The following is a 21470-nucleotide window of genomic DNA, read 5'->3' on the forward strand; positions in this document are numbered from 1 at the left end:
CTTAGTTCACTGGGAGTAACATCTGTTGTCAATTTGTCACTACAAAGATCTATTGTACTAGTGGATTTTGTCATTATTGAAATCCTCCTCCTCCTCTTAATAATAATTTGGCATTGAGTTTCTATACAGTCTACTGTGTAAAAGAGACAGTGTTGGGGAGTTGTGTTAGTATATTTTTTATTGTGTGTGTGTTTACCTACGTACACACACACACTGTTTACAGGTGATTAATCTTTCAAACTTCTATGCAGCGATTGATATTAAAGCTCACTTTTAATCCAAAATAGAAAGCTTTAATTTGACATTAATTGTAGTTGGGAAGTTGCTTTGTGCCTAGAACTTTGCTCCCTCCTCCTGAAAATGAAGAAGCTGTAGACTTATTTCTACCTTTTAGACCCTAGCAATCTATCAGGCTAAGGCCTCCTGCTGCCCAGCTGTCGCTACACAATCTTTTTCAAAGTTAGTACTGATGCTTGCTGCTCCTGCTGCCTGCATTTTTCTGTGTATCTTACAGGAAATAGGAAGGGAATGAGACTATGCTTTTCTTGGGAAACCACTCCCTTTAAAATAGAGAGATTTGGCTTGCTGTTTTGTTTTACCCTTCTAAAGCAAGCAGAATCGCTGCACAGCATCAGCAGACACCAAGAAGAAAAATTGCTATTAAAAGGAAATCCAATTCCAGTGTTTTCCAAGCGTTTTATGATGGAGATTTCGTTCAGGACCCACCTATCCTACATAACCCAGAAGTCACTGCCCCCCCCTTTTTGCTATTGTCATCAAGTCATTGCTGGAAGCCTTAGAGAACAAATCACTAGTTGCCAATATTTGAAAAAAGCAAAATATAATTTTTTATGCTCCTCCAAGTGTCTTATATGTCTTCTGAACTTAACTTGGTAGTTGAAAACATGCTACCCATGTCATATGTCCTAGGTCAATTCCTGAAATCTCCAGTATAAAAAAGTAAGGGAAAGACTACAAGCAGGTCAGGTATGCTCTGTTTAGGGAAACTTTTAATGTTTAACAGATTATTGTATTTTAATATTTTGTTGGAAGCTGTCCAGAGTGGCTGGGGAAACCCCGTCAGATGGGCGGGGTATAAATAATACAAATTCTTGTTGTTGTTGTTGTTATGTTATCCTAAACAGGGGATGCAGGAATAAATGGCTGCACCTACGAAAACATAGACTAGGTTTAAGAGCAGGTGGTAAGCTAGAGTTTTGTTGAATACACCTTTGTGCTGCATTCTTGCCCAGAAGGAGTGATCTGCGTGTTGTTGTTTGATTAGGCTAGGTGTATTTGTAACAGCTGATGGGATATGTATGCAGAATCCAGGTAGAGTCTCCCACCAGCTTTTCACACTCGCCTCTGTCTAGTTTTTTGATTTTGGCATGAGGGCTTCTTCAAGGGGATGGAAAGGGAAATAAAAGCATACATCAGTGCCCCTAAGAATACACTTATGAATCATTGCATGTGAAACCCACATTAGTGTGAAATAGACGAGTTTGTAATACCCCCAAGATATTCCAAGGGGGCCACAGGTGAAAATTAAATGAGGATGTTATGTATTGGGTTTAACACATTTTATGTACAAGGCGCGTTCTAACCAATCGTATAAGCGTTGGTAGACGAACGTTCTAATGGCAAGTAAGCTCATGCACTTTCAACTGTCAACTGTCAACGGTCAGTTCATGCTCGGGTTTATTACTGTGTTGTCCAGTCAGTTTGCTTCTTGTGTTCCTATGGAGCAGTCTTGGTTTGTTTCTGTTGGGAGAGGGCGATCTCTGCAGCTTCCGTTTTGACCAGTAGAGCCCGTGATCTAGGACCCCCAGGTCAGTTAAGTGCGGTGGTGGGGTGGCAATGGGTAGGGCTGGGCGAGCCGGAGCTGCTTGTCGCTTAGCTTTTCAAATATGCTAGCAGTTTTATTGCTGCACCAGAGTTTTAGCTCCTGACGTATACAATACTAGATTTGGTTTGTTGCTTGTGGATGTTCTACCACATGCAGTCTGTTTCTGTCCAAAGGATTTCAGCATGTATAGTTTAACTATCTCCTTCCTTGCTATGAACTTTAAAACAAGCAGTTTCCTGTTCCCTTCTAGCATATTTTCACGGTTTATACCTTTTGCTGGAGCCATTTCTATGACAGATATTTGCAGGGTTGTTTACCCTCTTGCGGTTTGTGCAGGCACCTTTCCATATATTTGGCAATACCCACTTGAAGAATAGCAGCTGCAGGTAAACAACTCCATTTTAGCACTTTGTTGAACTGCTCTTTGTTTCATTTCCTTTGTTTGTTTTCCCCCTACATCTTGTGTAAGTTTCAGGGCTGGCACCAGACTGCAGTTGTTGTTTGATTCACAAAATGGGGTGGCTCCACACTGCCTGTTAAGAAACCCCCAAATGCAGGGAAGGATCTTTTAGCCCATATTCCTGATGAGACAAATGTAATAATTTGAAGTGGGGGGGAACAGAGTTACCATCTTTTTACCACAATCTGTCTGTTTCTAAAGTTTTACTCGTGGGTTTTCCCTCATGCAGATGTATCAGTGTTTTCTGCCCAGCAGAGAATTAGGTTTTGTCTTGGGAACACGAAGAGAGGTTTGAAACTGATGTGAGCCAGCATAATAGCAGCATGTTAAAGCCTAAGTTCATTAAAATGGAACTACAGATTTGTAGATCCAATCACTGTCTGGCTTGAGAAAAGCAGACCTAAATATCCGCAAGGTAGGTCACTCATGGGAAAAGGCTGTAATTTTCAGTGGAGATACAATTTGGGGAAAGCTATGATACGACTATAAAACAAAGAGTAGTCTGTCCTCCCTCATATAAATGTTATAATTTGTACCCATTATCAATATCATTACAAGAGTCTACTACCTACTAGACTTGCATTCTGCTAAGCAGAAACTTGTTCTGACTATGAACGGATACTATAAAATGTGACTTATGGTTTAATGGGAGATAAATAAGAAAAATGTTTAGTAGAACACAATTACACATTGTTTCAGAAAGCTACCACAGAGACATGTAGACTATTGCTAAAGATTTATGGACAGGGAAAATAACCATCATAGTGCTGAGAAAAATTGAATAAAAGATCGGTCCGATTAATTAAAAAAAGTTACATTTAAAAAATCCAATGTGTTATTGCTGGGTATGTAGAAAGGCAAAAAAAGAGAATATTCACAAGAATAGAAAAGTTTGCTTTGCTTTCTGAGCTAGGGACCAGCTGTAATGTGAGATGAAATACAGAATATACTTCAAATGTACTATATTCAGAGCTGCAAATATGATTTGAGGAGGTTTATTTTAATTAGGCTAGGTGCACAATCTGCTTTAAGATAATCAAGATACAGGAGATTATGATAAAAACAACTCAATCAATAGAGAGGATGGAGTAGTTATTGTCACTTGGAATCAGGATTTATGGTTGATATATTGGTTTTAGTTTTCAACTCCAAATTTAATTGGTTTATTTTTATTTTGGTTGATGGTATTAATATTTCCCTTCTAGTGTTTTCCTGCAGATTAGGAAATACTGATTCCCAACCCAAATCACTGTTGATCCTTAACTGGTATGATGAATATCTCTTACAACTTTTTTGTGTGTGTCATGTTATAATGCTGTGTTGACACATAATCAAATGTTGGAAAGGCTTAAGTCTTACATTTTAACACTGGGAACTGCTGTCTGATGGCTGGCCACAGATCTGATGTTCTGCTGAAGGTAGTACCTACATATCTGAGGCAAACTGTAATATTTCAGCAGATGTCATTACATTTTAAGCAAATTTTGGCTTGGGTCCTTCAAGTAATGGTTATAAGACAGTCAAATCCTAAAATGCACATTATCAACAGCTGTAGATGCAGTCAAAAACAGTCTGTACAATGGGAGGGCTGTCCGCTTCAAACATTACGTTTAGAATACTTTACCACTCGAAGCGCACTGTGAGAGTTTCACACTTGGCTCTGTCCTTCTTATGCCTTGTTAATATACTGCTGGTGTATTCATATACCTCCAAATCCATCTCATCTGTGGAGTGGGAAGATGCTTCTTTGGGGTTGGAAAAATGACTCTTATCCATAATCCTGAAGTGGAATGTTGAAAGGTGTCCCTCACTGCCTCCATTGCTATATATCTTCCCCCACCATTCTGGCATGTATTTGCATGCTTTGTGTCATGTTCCTTCTCTTAAAGAGGAGGTGATGCCTGTACCTTATAAAAAGCTTTGAGGAGGGCAGTTGTGCTGCTGTAATATATTTGAGAGGTGCCCTTTTCCATTGACTTTTCCATTGGTGTAAGTTATGCGGTGAGACTGCTAATTTGGATTCACTATCAGAACTGGACCATGACAATATAGGCATGCAGGATTATCTGTTGTGTAGTTTAGATACCAAAGCTAGAAACCAATCTGTTTGTCCCAGGGCAGGATATTGGGTACACATTGGGAACCCCATGTATTTTGTATGCATTTCCTTTTTGTTAATGCAGGCGAGAAAGCACGGTGTTGTTGGTTTTTTTTAAAAAAAACTGGCTGAGTCTTGTAGCCGGTGCAAGTTTCGTATTCACATTATAGACATGGGAAAGCCTCATGCCCATCTGGCATGAATGGGCAACTGGAAATTTGAGTAAGTAAGAGAATCAAGTTTTAAGCCAGGCAGGGATTTTAAAAGGCATGGGCTCCTTTCAAATGTTCTTTTTCTTTTAAATTTACATTATAACTTTAATATGTATCAACACCTTTAATCACTTCCTAGTATAATTATATTTGATGAGAAAATAGTTAAAGTGAATTGTGCATGAAGAACACCTGCTCACAGCTTTAGCAAATGTGGACGGTACCTGTCTCCTCCTGCCAAAGCTCAGTTGATCTTGAATAGTTGCACTGATTGACGTCAGTAAAGACCACTCCTGAACGAGTGATGTCATAATTGCTACTGAAATGGGCTTCTTTTCGAGATCTGATGCATTTTTGAAAAGGGGATATTTATTGTGCAGAATATTATAAATTATTGTGCTCTTCATAAAATTAGAAACCATTCTGTTTGCGGGAGGAGGAGAAGGGAACCCGCCGTCAAAAACATTAAGGCAAAGGAGTAGCCAGTCCAGAGCCAAGCAGTGTGCCTGTTGTGTGAAACCCACAAAGCAATGTGTCGACTTCTACCTGCTGTCTATGGAGCAGCTGGGAAGTAACTCTCTTCTCAGAGGCATGCTGACAAGCATTAGTGTTGGCATACAAACAATATAGCAAACAAGAACGTCTACTGATAGGAGCTCCATGAGGTATATTCTTCAACATCCAATTCCAACATCAAATTGTGAAACAAAGAAAGGGTTTCACTTGTGATACTGGTCAGTGAAGAATGGAGAACGAAAATTTGATTTAGGTGTTGTTGAGTATGTATTATTTAACGAAGAAATCATGCTTGCAGGTATATATGCAGACACACTTTTTTTTTTAAAAAAAGCACCACTGAATTCTGATATTCATAGTTTTATTTTCTTTTGTTGTTTCTATAAGAGTGCATTTCTGAGATAGCAAGTTGCCTCTACAACCCACTGAAATCAACAGTGCTTGAACTAAATTGTCTGCTTGATTTCAGAGGGCCTACCTTTCTCTCAGTGGCATGCAGTGTGTTGTAGAAGATAAGTCTGAGGCTGAAACAGGTTTCCTGGATAATTTTTGACACTTTAAATAGACTTAAGGATGTTTGGAAGTAATCCAGATCCTTACTATTATTTATGTCAGTGAACTAAAAAAAACCCAAACCCATCAGCGGTTAATTTGCAGTTCTTATAATTTTTATGATACTTATGTTGTTGTAAATTTAGATGTGTGCAGCATCAACTCAGTGGGATACATTTTATGTTGTCAGCTACCTTTTGACATCATAATAGATTTCACTTGCTAAAGATTTAGAGAGGGAGAATAAAATATAAAAGGGAGCTGCATGAAATATTTGGATCCAACCCAAACATAGGTAAACATGGGACACTATTACAGAAAACGGAGCTTTGACAGGCTTGCAGTGCATGCCTACTCAGAAGTAAGCCCATGGAGACAGCGGCAGAGGAAGCCACTCGGGCGCCTGGGGTGGCATGCCCATAGGGGCAGGGCAAGCAGCCCATAGGGGCGGGGCACACCACAGGGCTTCCAAAGTCTGCCTGCTTCCTCCCACTCAGCCGTCCTACAGCTGGGGGAGGGGGGGCAGCAGGTGGACTGTTTGGGCAGCGTAGAGCTTGTGCGCGCCCAAGTCACCGCGTCTCAGGCCCCGTGGTGCGTGCCCCCTGGCAATTTGTCATCCCCCTAAGTGGTGACACCCGGGGCAGCCCGCACCCACTGCACCCCACTTCCTCTGCCCCTGCATGGAGTTCAGTGAACTTATTCCTAGGTAAATGGTTATATGATTGTCTAACCCATCCTTCGTCCATATGGCTTACATAAAAACAAAGCAAGGTACAGCACTTGTTTCTGTCTCTTCTTAGATCAATACAGGGGGCACTCACATCTGAGCTTTTGCCCCTTTCTCTTTCCTGATATTTCTCATACAGAAATAAATGTGGAAAGGAATATAGAAAATGCTGTAACAGTGGCAGGGAACCCTTTCCAGCCAAACAACCACGTTCCCTGGAGGGCAACCTTCTGAGAGCTATATACCCGTGGTCGGTGTGGAAGAAATGGGTATGGCTGGGCACACACCAAAGTCTACCCAGGCAAGCAAGAGGTATTAACACATTTCAAGGACACATTCCAGTCTGGCAAAGTTACTAGAGGAGGGTGCAGAACAAGGCCAGTTAGGGGCATGGCCTGGTGTGGTGTGGCTTGGGGCGGAGGCCTGAAGGGCCAGGTAGAGATGCTCGGAGGGCTGCATTCAGCCTTCGGCCAGAGGTACCCCACCCCTGTGCTAGAACACTTTTGGATCAGACTAAAGGGCTATCTAGTTCAGCATCCTGTTCTCATAATGGCCAGCCAGACTACGGGAAGCCAAGCAGAAAGGGATGGAGGAACACTGAAGTAAGAAGTTGCTTTTCTAGATTTTGGATGAACAATAAATCAGGTGCATTGTAATTTGGGATGGAGGAACACATGGCTGGTTTTGAATGTTATTTTATGCATTATTTACTTATTTACATTTATATTCCACCTTTTTCCCAAGGAGCTCAAGGTGGCATACATATTTCCTCTCCTTCCCATTTTATCTTCACAACAACCTTGTGAGGTAGGTTAGACTGAGAGTGAGTGACTGGCACAAGGTTGTCTGGGGAGCTTAATGGCTGGTTGACAATTTGAGCCCTGGTCTCCCAGATCCCAGTCCACTACTCTAACCTCTACACCACACTGTTCACTTAAGCTGCTATCAGCTAGTTCTACCTGAACCTTTTTTGGGACTATTTTTTTCTGCACTGAAAATGTAACACCCCAAGTCTGTGATGAATCTGCAAAGACGAGTTTGGGGCTCTTTTCAAGAGTGTGACAGTGAGAACCCTAATTGAATCTAATAGATGCACAGCAGTAGTAAATTAAAACAATACTCCTGTGTGACATAGCATGCATATCAAAGTAACTGAGCATATGTGAGCAGAGCATTGGGGAGTTTAGGATGTGTTTTTGCTAGCTGTTGCTTGCCTCTTTAAGCTTTTACTTTCACTTATGCTTTTGAAACTCTTTCTGTCACTTTGCATCTCAGAAAAGAAATGGCTTTTGTTTGTCTCTGACCTTGGGTTGGTCTGGGTACAGGAGGAAAAAAAACTTTGGAATTTCCCCCCAGAGACTTACTTTGGTGGTAGAAGGGCCATGCTCTTAGTACCTGAGTACCAGAATTGCAGTCAGTGAAAGAAAAATTACAAATGAAGTATTAGGATTCCGTCCCCTTGTCTTTCACCCTGTGCTGCTTTCATCATTCAGCCTTTTGTTTCTGGGGTCTGGAAATTGCAGAACGTAAGAATGATTGTTTCTTGCTGTTTGTAGTATTAGCTGTGGTTCTCAAGGGCATTTTTCATGCTCTTTCCACTTTAATGGGATCATCCATTGAGTTTAAGTCCGGCACTCTGGGAATCTATTCTTCAAGGTAGCTGATTAAGTAGAAATCTTGCTCATCCTTAGGTAATCCCACAATATGTAAATTGTTCATGTGAGATACAAAAAGCTATCATTTGCTTTTGTACTGAACTGCTTTGTCCCCCATTTTCTTCCAGGTGTCTTTGTCCGAAGTGACTCTTGCTTTCCATTTCTAGCACCCTCCTAGTGTGAGCATAGGCTCCAAGTATTATTAAGAAACTTGATTGCACAGAGTTCTGAATCATGTAGGGGGTATTCACGCACGGAGAGTGGGTTTCTGGTTCTTTCTTAGTTCTTTTTGCTTCCCATGCTGTTTAATATCAGTTTTGGCTGCAGGTAGAATAGTCTTCTCTTTGGAGCTGAAAATTGGACTAGGTGGTTCTTCTACTAAGAATTTTGTTTCCTATGAGAAAAGATCCATCTCTGGGCTCTTTTCAGTCTGGGTGCCAACTAGTTTTGGGGATATAAACACCTTGGTTGACCCTAATGGACAACCTGCTGTTGTAAAAAGAGACAGGGATGGGTGTTAGATATCAGCATCCCAAGTGGTAAGAGGCTCAGAAAACCCAAAGTCAAGCAGGAGCAGGAACAACTGTGGTGTGGTCTAAGATACTGTTTGGTTCCTGAAGAGGCGGTTAGTAGGATGAAGCAGAAAGTCATATTCTTTCAGAATCTTCTCACCAGGAGACAAGTTGTTCAGACTGAGAAGCAGGCTCATGTTTGATAAACCCAAGTGGAATTGCATTAGCCACATGGCTCACCAGACCCAGGTGGTGAGTTAGCTGCTCAGTGCTGCTTAGATTCCAGAATGTTGTTTTGTGTGGTTTTGTGTTTGCTTTTGGTTCTGTTTTGCATCTCGGGCTGATCTGTATGCAACTGTATGGAAATTTGGGGGTAGTATTACCAAATTCTAGATGACCAGAGACTGATATGAACTGGACTGAAACTCCTAGGTGAAACTCATTACTATTTTGACTCTGGGAAGTGGTGTGTGGTTGCTCTGCTTGTGTATCACAGTCTCATATAGGGAACAGGGTTGTAGCACCTGGATCTGGTTCTATGTCTGAGAGTTGGTTCAGGTGGTTGCTAGGAGGCATTTTACTATCTTAGGCTCTTATATGCTGGCTATGTCCAACTCTGGGAAATAGGAATATGGTTTCTGTCTCAGTAACCCTTTGTAAGGCTGTTGCAGAGCTCTCTCTCTTGTGGCTTCCCTTGAAGGAGGGCCATAATCTTCAATTGGATCAGATTATGGTGGCCTAATTATCTGGGGTTAGTTTTACAGATTATGTTATTCCTATATTGACAGCTCTTGATTGGCTCTGACTTCCACACCTGGACTCAATTCAAAATGAAGCGAGTGCCTTCTTTCATGTAACCTTCCTTGTCTTTTCTATCTTGCAAAGATTTTTTGCTCTGTGTCTTTGGAATGACTGGCTGCTGACAGAGAGAGGAGCATGAAGACGTTCTCTCTTTAAAAAAACAAATAAGCAGGAGGGATGTGAAAGAAAGATGGTTTTAATTTTCACTTGCTACACGGATGTATTTTTTAAGGTTTTCATTGTTGATTGTTTTGATTAATTTGTTGTTCTACTGAATTTGTAACCCACCTTGGGTCCACAGACAAATGAATGTTTCTCCCAGAGGCACTGCTTCGTAAATGCTACAGATTTAGAACTAATCTGCTCTAAAAGCTTGAGGATGTGGTCAGTTTCATTTATTGCAGGTTTGTTTCGTTCTTGGTTTGGTTTCAGGCAAACAACAAATGGTTAGTAAATGCAACAATATGTGTGTGGCTTTGGTAATAAGGATTTGTACTATATATTTCCCCCCTACTGTTGCTACTTTGTTGACAGATTCAATAGATAGGTGAGTTTTGGAAGAATATGGCTGAATAGAAGTTCTGGAGGAACTGGTCCAACATAATAACATATATCTGGCTTAGGCATATGTCAGGTTAGACACATAAGAAGTTGCTTAATAGTGAGTCAGGACATTAGTGTATCTAGCTCAGTACAGTCGTACCTCGGGTTAAGAACTTAATTCGTTCCAGAGGTCTGTTCTTAACCTGAAACTGTTCTTAACCTGAAGCACCACTTTAGCTAATGGGGTCTCCCACTGCTGCTGTGCCGCAGGAGCACGATTTGTGTTCTCACCCTGAAGCAAAGTTCTTAACCCAAGGTAATATTTCTGGGTTAGCGGAGTCTGTAACCTGAAGCGTATGTTACCTGAGGTACCACTGTATTATCAACTCTGACTGGCAACAGCTCTTCAGGATTTCAGGCAGGGTTCTCTCCCAGCCTACCTGAAAACGCTGAACATGGGGCCTTCTGCACAAGGTGCTGTACTGCTAAGCCAAAACACTTCCCCAATGAGATTAGGCATAATACAAGCATAAGGGTGGGAAAAACAACAACATTGTGTAAGTGAGGTGGTGAAAGAAAGATAGTGGTGTGCTGCTTTCAAGCCATACAGAAATGCAACAGTAGATGCTTCGCTACCACACTTGACAAAAAGGGCAAAAGCTAAGAAGTATGTCCATGAAAGGATGGCAGGGAAATGGGCTTTGGGGTGCTTAAACTGGGTTGGAGCTTGACACAAAGGTGATGAAGTAGCTGATAGTACATAGCAACAGGGATATGGCTTCAGGGAGGATAGCACCTGGTAAAGGCCCCTATTTCAGAAACTGCTTCTTGTAGTTTTAAGACGTAGGAAATCTGGCAGGCCAAATTCAAGAACACTCTGGAAGGAGACAGTCTCCCCATTCTCTCATCATGCCGAGTCAAACGATGGCTTAGCATTTAAAGTGCTGACGCCTGAGGACAAGATTGCAGCTGCTTTGCACACCCCTCAGCATTTTAGGTCAGAGCAGTGTGGCAGCTAAGCCACGGTCTAAATGGGGGAGCATAGCTAAGGCCTCTCCTCCTTAAGTACAATCTGTAGTCAAGTTTTGTCTTATACTTAATCTAAAAATCCCAAAGCAAACCATACTCTGACCCACTGTGATGTGCGAACCATATGGCATTGCACATTTGTAGCCTGGGAATGCTTCTTGAGGCAGTAATGCTTTTGGGTGCTCGGGTGGTAGCATTGACTCAGAGTGCTTTTACCAGTTTTGGCTGGCACATCAACTGCACCCTGTTCTGGGGAGAACATGCCTGCCCATAGTCATTTATGTTTTAGTTACCTCCAGTCTGAAGTTCCACAAAATGTTCTGCATGTGGCACGCTTTAAAAGCTTTTGGAAGCCCAACTAATGCACAATGCCAGCACCGCTAGATATTTGTTTAGCTCTGGTTGGTGGGAGGATATTACTTGGTTGACATTTCACCTGCACAGGTTAACTCCTTGTTTTCAGGCTCAATTTGAGGTGCTGGTTTTTATTGTTAAAGCCCTAAATGACCACGGGCCTTAGCATCTTAAGGACTGGGGCTGAATCTTCCCATGTATGTCTCCACCCACCCCCACCCCCCGCCCAATGGATCTGAGGCCCTGCTTGTTGTTTCTCCAGTAACTGAAATGTGGCAGATACAGTGGTATTTTGGGTTACATACGCTTCAGGTTACAGATTCTGCTAACCCAGAAATATTACCTCGGGTTAAGAATTTTGCTTCAGGATGAGAACTAAAATTGTGCAGCAACAGCGCAGCAGCAGCAAGGGGCCCCATTAGCTAAAGTGGTGCTTCAGGTTAAGAACAGTTTCAGGTTAAGAACAGACCTCCAGAACGTTCTTAACCCAAGGTACCACTGTATTTGCAAAGGAGCAAACCTATTATAGCCCCAGACTGAAGAAATACTTCTACCAGGCTTCATTATTGGGTATCTTCTAACAGTTCTTAAAGGTTTGGTTGTTCTGTGAAGCTTTTAGAATTGTAGATTCAGGTAGGTAGCCGTGTTGGTCTGACGCAGTTGAAATAAATAAATTAATTAATAAATTGTCCAGTAGCACCTTCGAGACCAACTAAGTTTGTTCTGGGTATAAGCTAGGCTTGGCATCTGAAGAAGTGTGCATGCACACAAAAGCTTATACACAGAACAAACTTAATTGGTCTTTTAGAATTGGTTAAACATCATGTCGCTATTCCCTAGCTGCTAGTAATAGTAATTGCTTGTCCTTCCTGCTGCCCTGTACCCCCCACCCCCTGCTGATTTACTATGTTTGTTAAGGTTTCTTCCCCACTCCTTCCAATCCTGGTTTAAATTGTAATTATTTTGAGTGTGCGAGTGTGTGTGTGTGTGTGTGTGTATATATATATATATATATATATATATGTTGTCATTTGTCTGTCTTGGGAGACAATGTAGGAGTGTGCCTTTGGGGGTGAGGTCAAGCTGTTGGATGGTTGCAGCACCTGCTATGACTGTAGAGACCGATACAGGAGAGACATGTTTTGTTGCAGCTGGGGCAGATGATGGCATCCGGTTGTGCTGCTATAGATGCGCCATTGCGTTTCTTCTCTCTGAGCTCCTCTCAGCGGTCAATTCTCTGGTCACTGCTATGGATACACAACTTGACGGCCTGTCTCCAGGCACTGTGGACGTCTGCAATGGATTCACACAAGGCGGGGTTGATGTTGCCAGCTTTTATATCACATTTGTGTATAATGGTTATTTCTATAGCATCTTATGCTTATTAGCTGCTTTGATTTCTTTTGAATATAAAGTTGAGTAAAATATATTAAGTGAGTGTTAAAATGAAATACAGTAGAGTGGAAGAAGGTTTCAGATAGATAGAAAGGCAGGTGGGGATGATAACTGTCCTTTCCCCCTTCTTCCTTGGCAAGTCCTAAACAGCCGATTGCTCCAGGGCATCTGAGCCTTGAGCCTGGGCACTTCTATTAGAAGCTGCAGATACAGCACAATTTATATTGTCTATAACTGCTGCCAAACAGGGATTATTGGATCGCCTTAATGTATTGGCATGAGAAGTGTCAGACCATATCTACTGTATCACTGTTCCCTATCATGTGCTACCATCTTACTGGTTCCTGTGTCCTTCCCCATGTTTCCATCAGTGCTATGAGGCCATAAAGATTTGGGCAAACTGCAAATTAAATGCAAATTGAAGAAAGACATAACAAAAATGTGTTGCGTGTCCGTTGTATGGAATGTGTAGAACTCACTCGACTTAACTAATTTGCAAGAGAATCCGGCCATGTACTTTGGCTAGGTCAGAGGAGAGGAATGTATTTTGGGTTTTCTTAGAGGCAACAAGCAAATGTGCTACTCTTGTGTACACTGGCTTGGCTTCCCTTAAATAATGGTTGCCAGATTCTTCTGTTGCTTATTAAAATAAGACTATGAGAGAGGTTCATTTTATTTTATTTTATAAAGAAAGTAGGCCAGACACACAGACAATATTTTGGGTTGGGTTTTACAAACCAAAGGAATCATTCTTTGCTGCAGCAAGAAGATAAATTACTCATTTTGCTGGGTGAGTGTCAACGGTTAGGCTGATACACAAGGTTCATTTCAGAGATATTCCTCCACCCAAAGACCATGGTTGACACAGGAAAATAAATCCTTTTCACTTTGGATACCAGGATGTTTCCTTTGCATACCCTTGGTCCAAGAAGCACAAACAATAGAAAATTATAGAACTAATGTCTGATTCATATGCTTGTTTTGAGACTGTAGAATCAACACGCAAGACACAGGGTGTGTTGATTTACTCTGACCTGGTTATTTGATGAGTTTTTCACATGGGGCCTGTTTTCACACAAATGAATTTCACATGAATATGAAATGGTAAAGCCACCACATGCAAACTTCGCATTTAATTTGTCCGAAGTGCAAGATTCCAGTGTAAGCAAGGAAAACAAAAACAAAACCCCAAAGCATTCATCATGCTTTGTGTTCATTCATGAGGCTTTCACTTTAACCCTCAATGACTTTTTTCTTTCCAAAATTATTTTTTTTATAAATTAGGATTTTAGGATTACCTATTTGGATGACATTTGATGTGAAAAATGAAACCTATAAGAAGGGAAAGGTAATTTTGCATGTCTGATTCCAGAAATGAGCAAGTATAATAAATGGACATTTTATATAACCTTATATAGATTGCAGCAGAACAAATTTTTTTAAAAAAATCAGAAAATATATTATTCATCATCCCCTTCATTTAAATTTAAAAGTCAAAGAGGTTTTGCTTCTTCAGCTTAAACAACTTATTTCTGACTACCTTTGTAATTATTAGCACAAAATGTAAGTGGCAGGGAGGAAATCTTCCAGATCATTAACACAGAAGGATACATATATGTAATAATGGACTTTAATTGTCTTTGTTTCAACATTAATACATTTATGTTAAGGTTCGAGTACCGTTACTATTAAAAATTAAACTTTGAGGGGCTACTATACAGATTGTGTCAGCTGCCAGGCTTAGTGTTTGCTTATTAGCATGACATTTCCGTCATAAAATGGGCAGATGAAGCCATATTTGACCTAGTGTGGGGACACCTTCCTCTCATGAGAGCATATTTTTTTCATGGGCGCTTTTCAGCAAATGCAGAGACAACGGCAGTTGAATTCTCAGGAGAGGAGTAGAAACTTGCGCACTGCCCTGAAGTCTTTCTGATCCTCCCGCCTCCCCTTCCCCATCTACGTCCTCAGCTATTTTGCAGCCAGGCAATCCCCTTCCAGCGTTGCCTGCAGAAGTAGAGTAACTCTGGCATGTACATTCCCCAGTGGGAGAACTTGTGTGGATGGTAATTTTAATGAGACCTGATTTAAACAGTAGAATGGGTCCATAAACCTAATACAAATAGACTTTCAAAAGCCTTTTCTACTTGTCAGGTACTTTGCTTCTCCACAAATGGGAAAGAAGCATTCATAGACTGAAATAACAAAATCATAATATCCTTGGAAGAACTTGACTAAACTTCTTCAAGAGGGAAGATAAACCAGCTGAAGTCTGGAGCAGGGAGGGAAGTCCACTGCAGGAAGTCTCCAGAATGAAAAGGTTGGTTTACATAAATACCTGTATGGTGTTTGCAGAGGATTCTGTGTTCTGCTCATGTGAAAATACACTGTTCAGTCCTTCTGCATGTTTCCAGAGAGCAGAACACACTTTGAATTGCCTGCTGCACCAGGTAGTAGGGGGATATACAGTATGCAACTCTGTACCGAAAAACACCCCAAGGAAAATTTGCCAAAACAGTGCATAATTTGCATTAAATTTTAATGCTGCTTCAAACGTGCCTCCACATTTTTGTGCTGCTTGTGTTTGTGTACCAGTGTTTATGTGTGTCTGTTGCAGAATGACGAAGAAAGTTTTGATGCGTAGAATAATGCATCGAGAACTGTGTGGAATGGTAAAATTCCATGCTATCCATTTTCACTGCTTCGCAACATGGAATGATCTTTCTTTCTCCTCTTGATTGGAAAGCCTGTGGCAGGTGGCTTGCAAATTTGAGAAATGTTGTACACATCTTTTCATAAAAGTACAAAGTAAAAATCTTACACCAACAGCAACATTAGCAAACACCAACTAAAAAAAATTAAAAATCTAATACAGTTCTGTTCTGCATCCCACCCTCCTGGTCATGCTGAGACAGATATATTTGGCTGTTGTAATCTAAATGTAGGAAACAGGATGGAAAATTCCATCTTGCACACTCTTGTCCGTTTTACGTACTTAGAGAATGAAAAACTTAAAGCAGAGGTGGGAAACCATTCTGGCAGGTCTAACTTCAACAGATGGGTAGGACAGCCCACTTGTCAATCATATGACACCATTATGATGTCACATTGACAGGTGGGTCCCACTAACATCCTTTGTGTGCAGCTCCCAAGTACCCAACAACCAGCTGGCTATCAGGTGCTTGAGAACCACAGTGCAAGGGGCTTTTTAAGAAGGTAAAGGTAAAGGACCCCTGATAGTTAGGTCCAGGTGCAAACGACTCTGGGGTTGTGGCGCTCATCTTGCTTTACTGGCCAAGGGAGCCGACGTTTGTCCGCAGACAGTTTTTCCGGTTCATGTGGCCAGCAGGACTAAGCCGCTTCTGGCGAAACCAGAGCACTGCACAGAAATGCTGTTTACCTTCCCGCAGCAGCAGTACCTATTTATCTACTTGCACTTTGATGTGCTTTCGAACTGTTAGGTTGGCAAGAGCAGGAACTGAGCAATGGGAGCTCATCCTGTCGTGGGGATTCGAACCGCCGACCTTCCAATCGGCAAGCCCTAGGCTTGGTGGTTTAGACCACAGTGCCACCCGCGTCTCGCAAGGGGCTTTGGAAAGTTCCAAATACAGAGCTGGAAAGGCGCTTCTTTCTCCCCTCCTTATCAGATGATAGGAAGGGGAGAAAGATTTTGCGAAAATCAGCTGCAAGCACTACTTAAAGGATGTGAGCACCCAGAGTGGGAGACATGTTACCTGAAACTTGCCGGGCGCAGATTGTATGGTGTTCTAAAGGTCTCAAACACTATCCATACTTGGTCTCAAAAAAACAAAGTAGCAGTCAGTACAATCTATGATGAATTGGTTGCATATGCGCTTAACTTCCCCATTCCCTCTATAAGAATGAGGCAGGGTTTAAATGCATTTCAGGAGAGCAGGCAATTGAGTGTTTCTTAATGGTGTAGTTAAAAATTAAAAATTAAAAACTTAATCTTATTTCTGTTGCAATGATTTTGGATCTATTAGTAATATTTTGCCCTATGTATTGCATATTGGAATAATTAAAAGTTGGGCTGTATTTTGTGATTCTCCTATTCCTTTGGGTCAGCAGCCATAGGATTTGTAAACATACTCTTGCATGGTAACTGGCAAAACTGAGGCCATCATGAGCTCTTTTCTGTGCTATCGCAGACAAGAATGTGAAACAGTGCAAGTTAGTAAGAAATTGCACAGTGGAATTCCAGAGAACATTGTTTTAAAAAGGTGGTAATGTTCACATATCATTCATAATGCTTTGTTTTAACTTTCTTCAAAGTTCTAGGTACAGGTAGGTAGCCATGTTGGTCTGCCGTAGTCGAAACAAAATAAAAAAATTCCTTCCTGTAGCACCTTAGAGAACAACTAAGTTGGTTATTGGTATGAGTTTTCGTGTGCATGCACACTTATTAGCAGTGTTGAGCTAGTGTTGAGTTTTTTCACTGGCCCCTGTCAAATGGCAGCCTTTTCTGTAGTGGTAAAGCATCTGATTTAGCTCAGTCCTGGGATTCAGCCATGGCAATGGCATAAATGTAAAGAGTGGGGGAAAAGTTTATTTGCATTTTTTTTAATCCCACAAGATAGGCTAAATGATTTTGCACTTTGAGTGGAATCAGATCATTGCACTTAGCTGTGCATTTATTATATAAATTTGCCCTCCCATTCAAGTGTTAAGTATGTATTATGGAACCTCACAGCCCATCTGAGTGCTTGCAGTGTGCAAATATTTTTTAAATTTTGTAATTAAATAGGAGTTGGGCAGCAGTGTCCACTAAAGTGATTTATTAATTGAATGACTTGATTAAATTTCATGTTATTTTAGTTTATACAGCAAGGGCATGCATCTTTGGCATCACTGGGGATTCCTCGCGAGGCTGTCAGCAGTAGTTCAGAGGTCCTCTATAAGAAATCTTTAGCACCCAATTAAATATTAACCAAGAAGATGTGCCTTGCTCTTTCCCTTGTTGAAACCAAGTTTTGACATCTGAGGCTGGTGATAAAAATTTGCTCAACAGAATCATTTTCTGTGCACTCTATTTATCACTAGCTTATTTCTAAATTAATCATACTAAAAAATTTCCCATGTAATTGTGCTGGGGTTCAGTGCTGTATGAAGTATGTAAATAAAAAATGCCCTTTTAATTTCGTGTTAAGTATGCCTCACCACTGCTACAGCCGTGCTGTATCTGTTTCCTCAGAATGTCATTTTAAAGGTATTGTGGTTTCCGAGCAGCAGCTGTGATTGAAAAGTATGTAAACTAATCTGTTCTTGCTCATGTCATTTTTATATTCTTGTGTCAGTACACCAGAAGGCTGCTTTAAATTTGTCTTTCACTGTGTATTAGTTCTTGAGTCTTCCCCCCTTCCCCCCCTTAGTGCATATACTCTATTCTTTGCTACACAAGGCAATTCTATGCCAAAGTAAATGGCTACTCATGAAAAGCTCCTGAAATAGTTCTTGCTTGATTACTGTACAATATTATGTTTATTTTCATGGAGAATTTTTTATTACCTTTCCATGAAAGTATGATTATCCTGCACAGTATCCATATTGCAGAAAGAAACAATCGAGCACATTGCATTTATTAGTATAAAACGCAATAACTTTGTATGATCGTTTTTCCAAGGGGGTCGAAAAGAGGGGTAAGGATTTTAAAGCATACTTTAAGGCATATCCTGTATGCTGTTTCTTAAAAAAAAGAAGAAGAAAATAAATTCTGCTTAATTTTGAACTATGATTAACTATTTTTATATAAAAAACAATCTGACTCTAAATGGCCAATCACTGAAAATTAAAAGAGGTTGTGGCCAATAATTTATTCATACTACGTTTCATACCTAATCTTGTCTCCGTATGACATAATATTTGCTGCAGACACTTGTTGTGGAACAAAATGTTTAAAAGTAGAAACTGTGTTATAAAGGGAAAGTGTACAGTACGTTGCTTTGAGATGGAGCGGGAGCATTTAGCATGACCTTTGATCTATGTACCTATGTGTCTTAATCCCATCATGCCAGCATTTTTTCCAGTTTGGAGCTTAGATTGCTACGACTCCTTGTTCAGACATTTTAGGGAATCAGTTATCTGGCACAGAGCTGGACCTGCCTGAGGAGCATTGAAATATTTATATATTTTACTGGTTTTCTTACTTGCCTTTCACTATAGAGTCTCAACATGGTTTACAATAAAACAATAAGGTAAAGGTAAAGGTAAAGGTACCCCTGCCCGTACGGGCCAGTCTTGACAGACTCTGGGGTTGTGCGCCCATCTCACTTAAGAGGCCAGGGGCCAGCGCTGTCCGGAGACACTTCCGGGTCACGTGGCCAGCGTGACATCGCTGCTCTGGCGAGCCAGAGCCGCACACGGAAACGCCGTTTACCTTCCCGCTGGTAAGCGGTCCCTATTTATCTACTTGCACCCGGAGGTGCTTTCGAAGTGCTAGGTTGGCAGGCGCTGGGACCGAGCAGCGGGAGCGCACCCCGCCGCAGGGATTCGAACCGCCGACCTTTCGATCAGCAAGTCCTAGGCGATGAGGCTTTAACCCACAGCGCCACCTGCGTCCCCTACAATAAAACAATAGTATGATATTAAAATCAGTGCTATGTTTGAAACATGATGGACTGGAGGTTAGGTGAACGCTGCCATGCCATCAAGTAATGATTTTAAAGGGCCAGTGTCAGGGTGTTCATTACAGTGGTACCTCGGGTTACATACGCTTCAGGTTACAGACTCCGCTAACCCAGAAATAGTACCTCGGACCAAAACCCAGATCTGGCACTGATCAGCTTCCCCTAAATTAAATTGTTGCTATGGTTCTTGGAAAAGATAGCATGGTGGTACCTTGGTTTACGAACTTAATCTGTTCCGGAGGTCCGTTCTTAAACCAAGGCATGCTTTCCCTGTAGCAGCGGGGGACTCAATTTACAAATGGAACACACTCGACAGGAAGCGAAACATGTTCTGCTTCCAAGGCAAAGTTCACAAACCAAAATACCTCCTTCCAGGTTTGCAGCATTCTTAATCCAAGTTGTCCATAAACTAAGCTGTTCTTAAACCAAGGTATCACTATAGTATTTTTATTGCAAGCAAAAGATAGTGAAAGTGAAAGTCTCTTTTTATATGTGGAGCGGAAATGGTTTTATCCTACTTTGGACAAATTTGTCAGGGTGCGCAGCTAATACTTGCAATTGAACTGATGCTACTTTAAAAATACAGCAGTTGAACACATTTCTTTACCCTTGGACCCTGAAAGAATTCTGTTTTGTGAATAATTGGTGAATTGTGTCCAAGTCTGAATCGTATACAGTAGTACCTCTGGCTGCGAACGGGATCCATTCTGGAGGCCTGTTCGCAACATGAAAAGAGCGCAACCTGCAGTGGTGTGTCTGCACATGTGCAGGTTGCGATTCGCCGCTTCTGTGCATGCGTGTGACGTCATTTTGCGCTTCTGCGCATGCCCGAGCAGCGAAACCCGGAAGTTTCCTGTACTTCCGGGTCGCTTCAGGACGTAACCTGAAAGAACATAACATAAAGTGGACGTAACATGAGGTATGACTCTATAGTTATTTCTGTATGGAAAATGTGTTTCCCTCTTATGTAGACCAGGTATATATATGTTCATTTACCACCTAGTCCTTGAGTTCATGGGCAACAACTGTTCTTACAGTCTTAGAAGTGAAAAGAAAGCACGTGTCAAAGGCAAACTGAGAAGTGTATAAACTAAAACAATTATTAGAGTGTTCTTTTTTTTTCATCATGATTTTTATTGTTTTTAAACCATAACAAACAAAAAATAAAACAGTTTACATCTTATTATCACGGATTCCTTTCTTTGAGACTTCCTTCAGCTTCCCCTCAAATTATCCATGCCCTTATTTAACAAATTTACGCAGAGAGTGTTCTTGCTCCCATCTGAGTAATGCGAAGGAAGGCATGGCTCTAACCAGGCCAAATAATTTGGTTTCCAAAGAAAACAGTTGAACTCCAAGTCTTATTTTACCAGTTGATGAAGAAAATGGTTTATTTTTATTTTATTGTTTTTTATAAACTGACAGAGATATATACTTACCCACGTGTATCTGGTATTATCAGTATTTGAATATGAAATGAGAAATTGAAACCTCCCAATTTTGGAGATTAATGAGAGAGGGATCTGTGTGTGTGTGTGTGTGTGTGTGTATGTGAGTGAGTGAGTGAGAGAAAGAGAGAAAGAAAGAAAGTGCTGGAACCTGGTCTAAAACAACCATTTCAAAAGCGCATGGAATATACCAACGCACCAGATGCTATAGCTACAATAATATCTTAAGCTTGCTATCTGGCTCCAACTGTGCTGACCTATGCCTTGCAACGAGCATTATATTTTTGTGCTTGCCAAATGGTGGCCATACACCAAAACAGACTTAGGCAGTTAGCAGATTCTTCTACCCAGTGACTAGCCTCACTGTGTGTGTCCTATACATAACTGCAGTTAGATCCGAACCAGAGGAATCTTCTAAGCCTTAAGGGCTTCAATTGTGCTTTATTATCCAAAGAAGCTTCTGTTTGGTTGCTTATTACCCTACCTACTAGTTTCCCTTCACACTTTTCATTAGGAGTTGGCTGAAAATGCTGCTGTTTATCATTAATATGCTGTTTACCAGGAAGAGGCAGTCTCAGAAGTCATGGGCTGAGATCCAGAGATCTCGGTGGAAAGCATTTGTGTTTGCACATGGGGTGGGGTTGCCAGTTTTCCTTTCTGAGCATTGTATCCAATGCT

The 21470-nt window shown here is 41.1% G+C and overlaps 1 protein-coding gene across 15 annotated transcripts in view; it reads left to right on the forward strand.

The window, feature by feature from the left end:
- The window catches only part of FOXP1 (forkhead box P1), a 513657-nt gene that overhangs the window by 191622 nt on the left and 300565 nt on the right, over window positions 1–21470 (forward strand). The window contains exon 1 of one of the 15 annotated variants that reach the window (XM_081901950.1): window positions 15841–15916. The exons of 13 other annotated variants lie outside the window; for them this stretch is intronic. The gene's annotated coding sequence lies outside the window, so the exon portion shown is untranslated. Of the gene's footprint in view, window positions 1–15840; window positions 15917–21470 lie in introns of those variants that run through there. One more of the 15 variants, XM_081901951.1, reaches the window with a different exon arrangement.

This window comes from Podarcis melisellensis (genome assembly GCF_964234715.1).
Source record: "Podarcis melisellensis genome assembly, chromosome: 2".
Taxonomy (NCBI): domain Eukaryota; kingdom Metazoa; phylum Chordata; class Lepidosauria; order Squamata; family Lacertidae; genus Podarcis; species Podarcis melisellensis.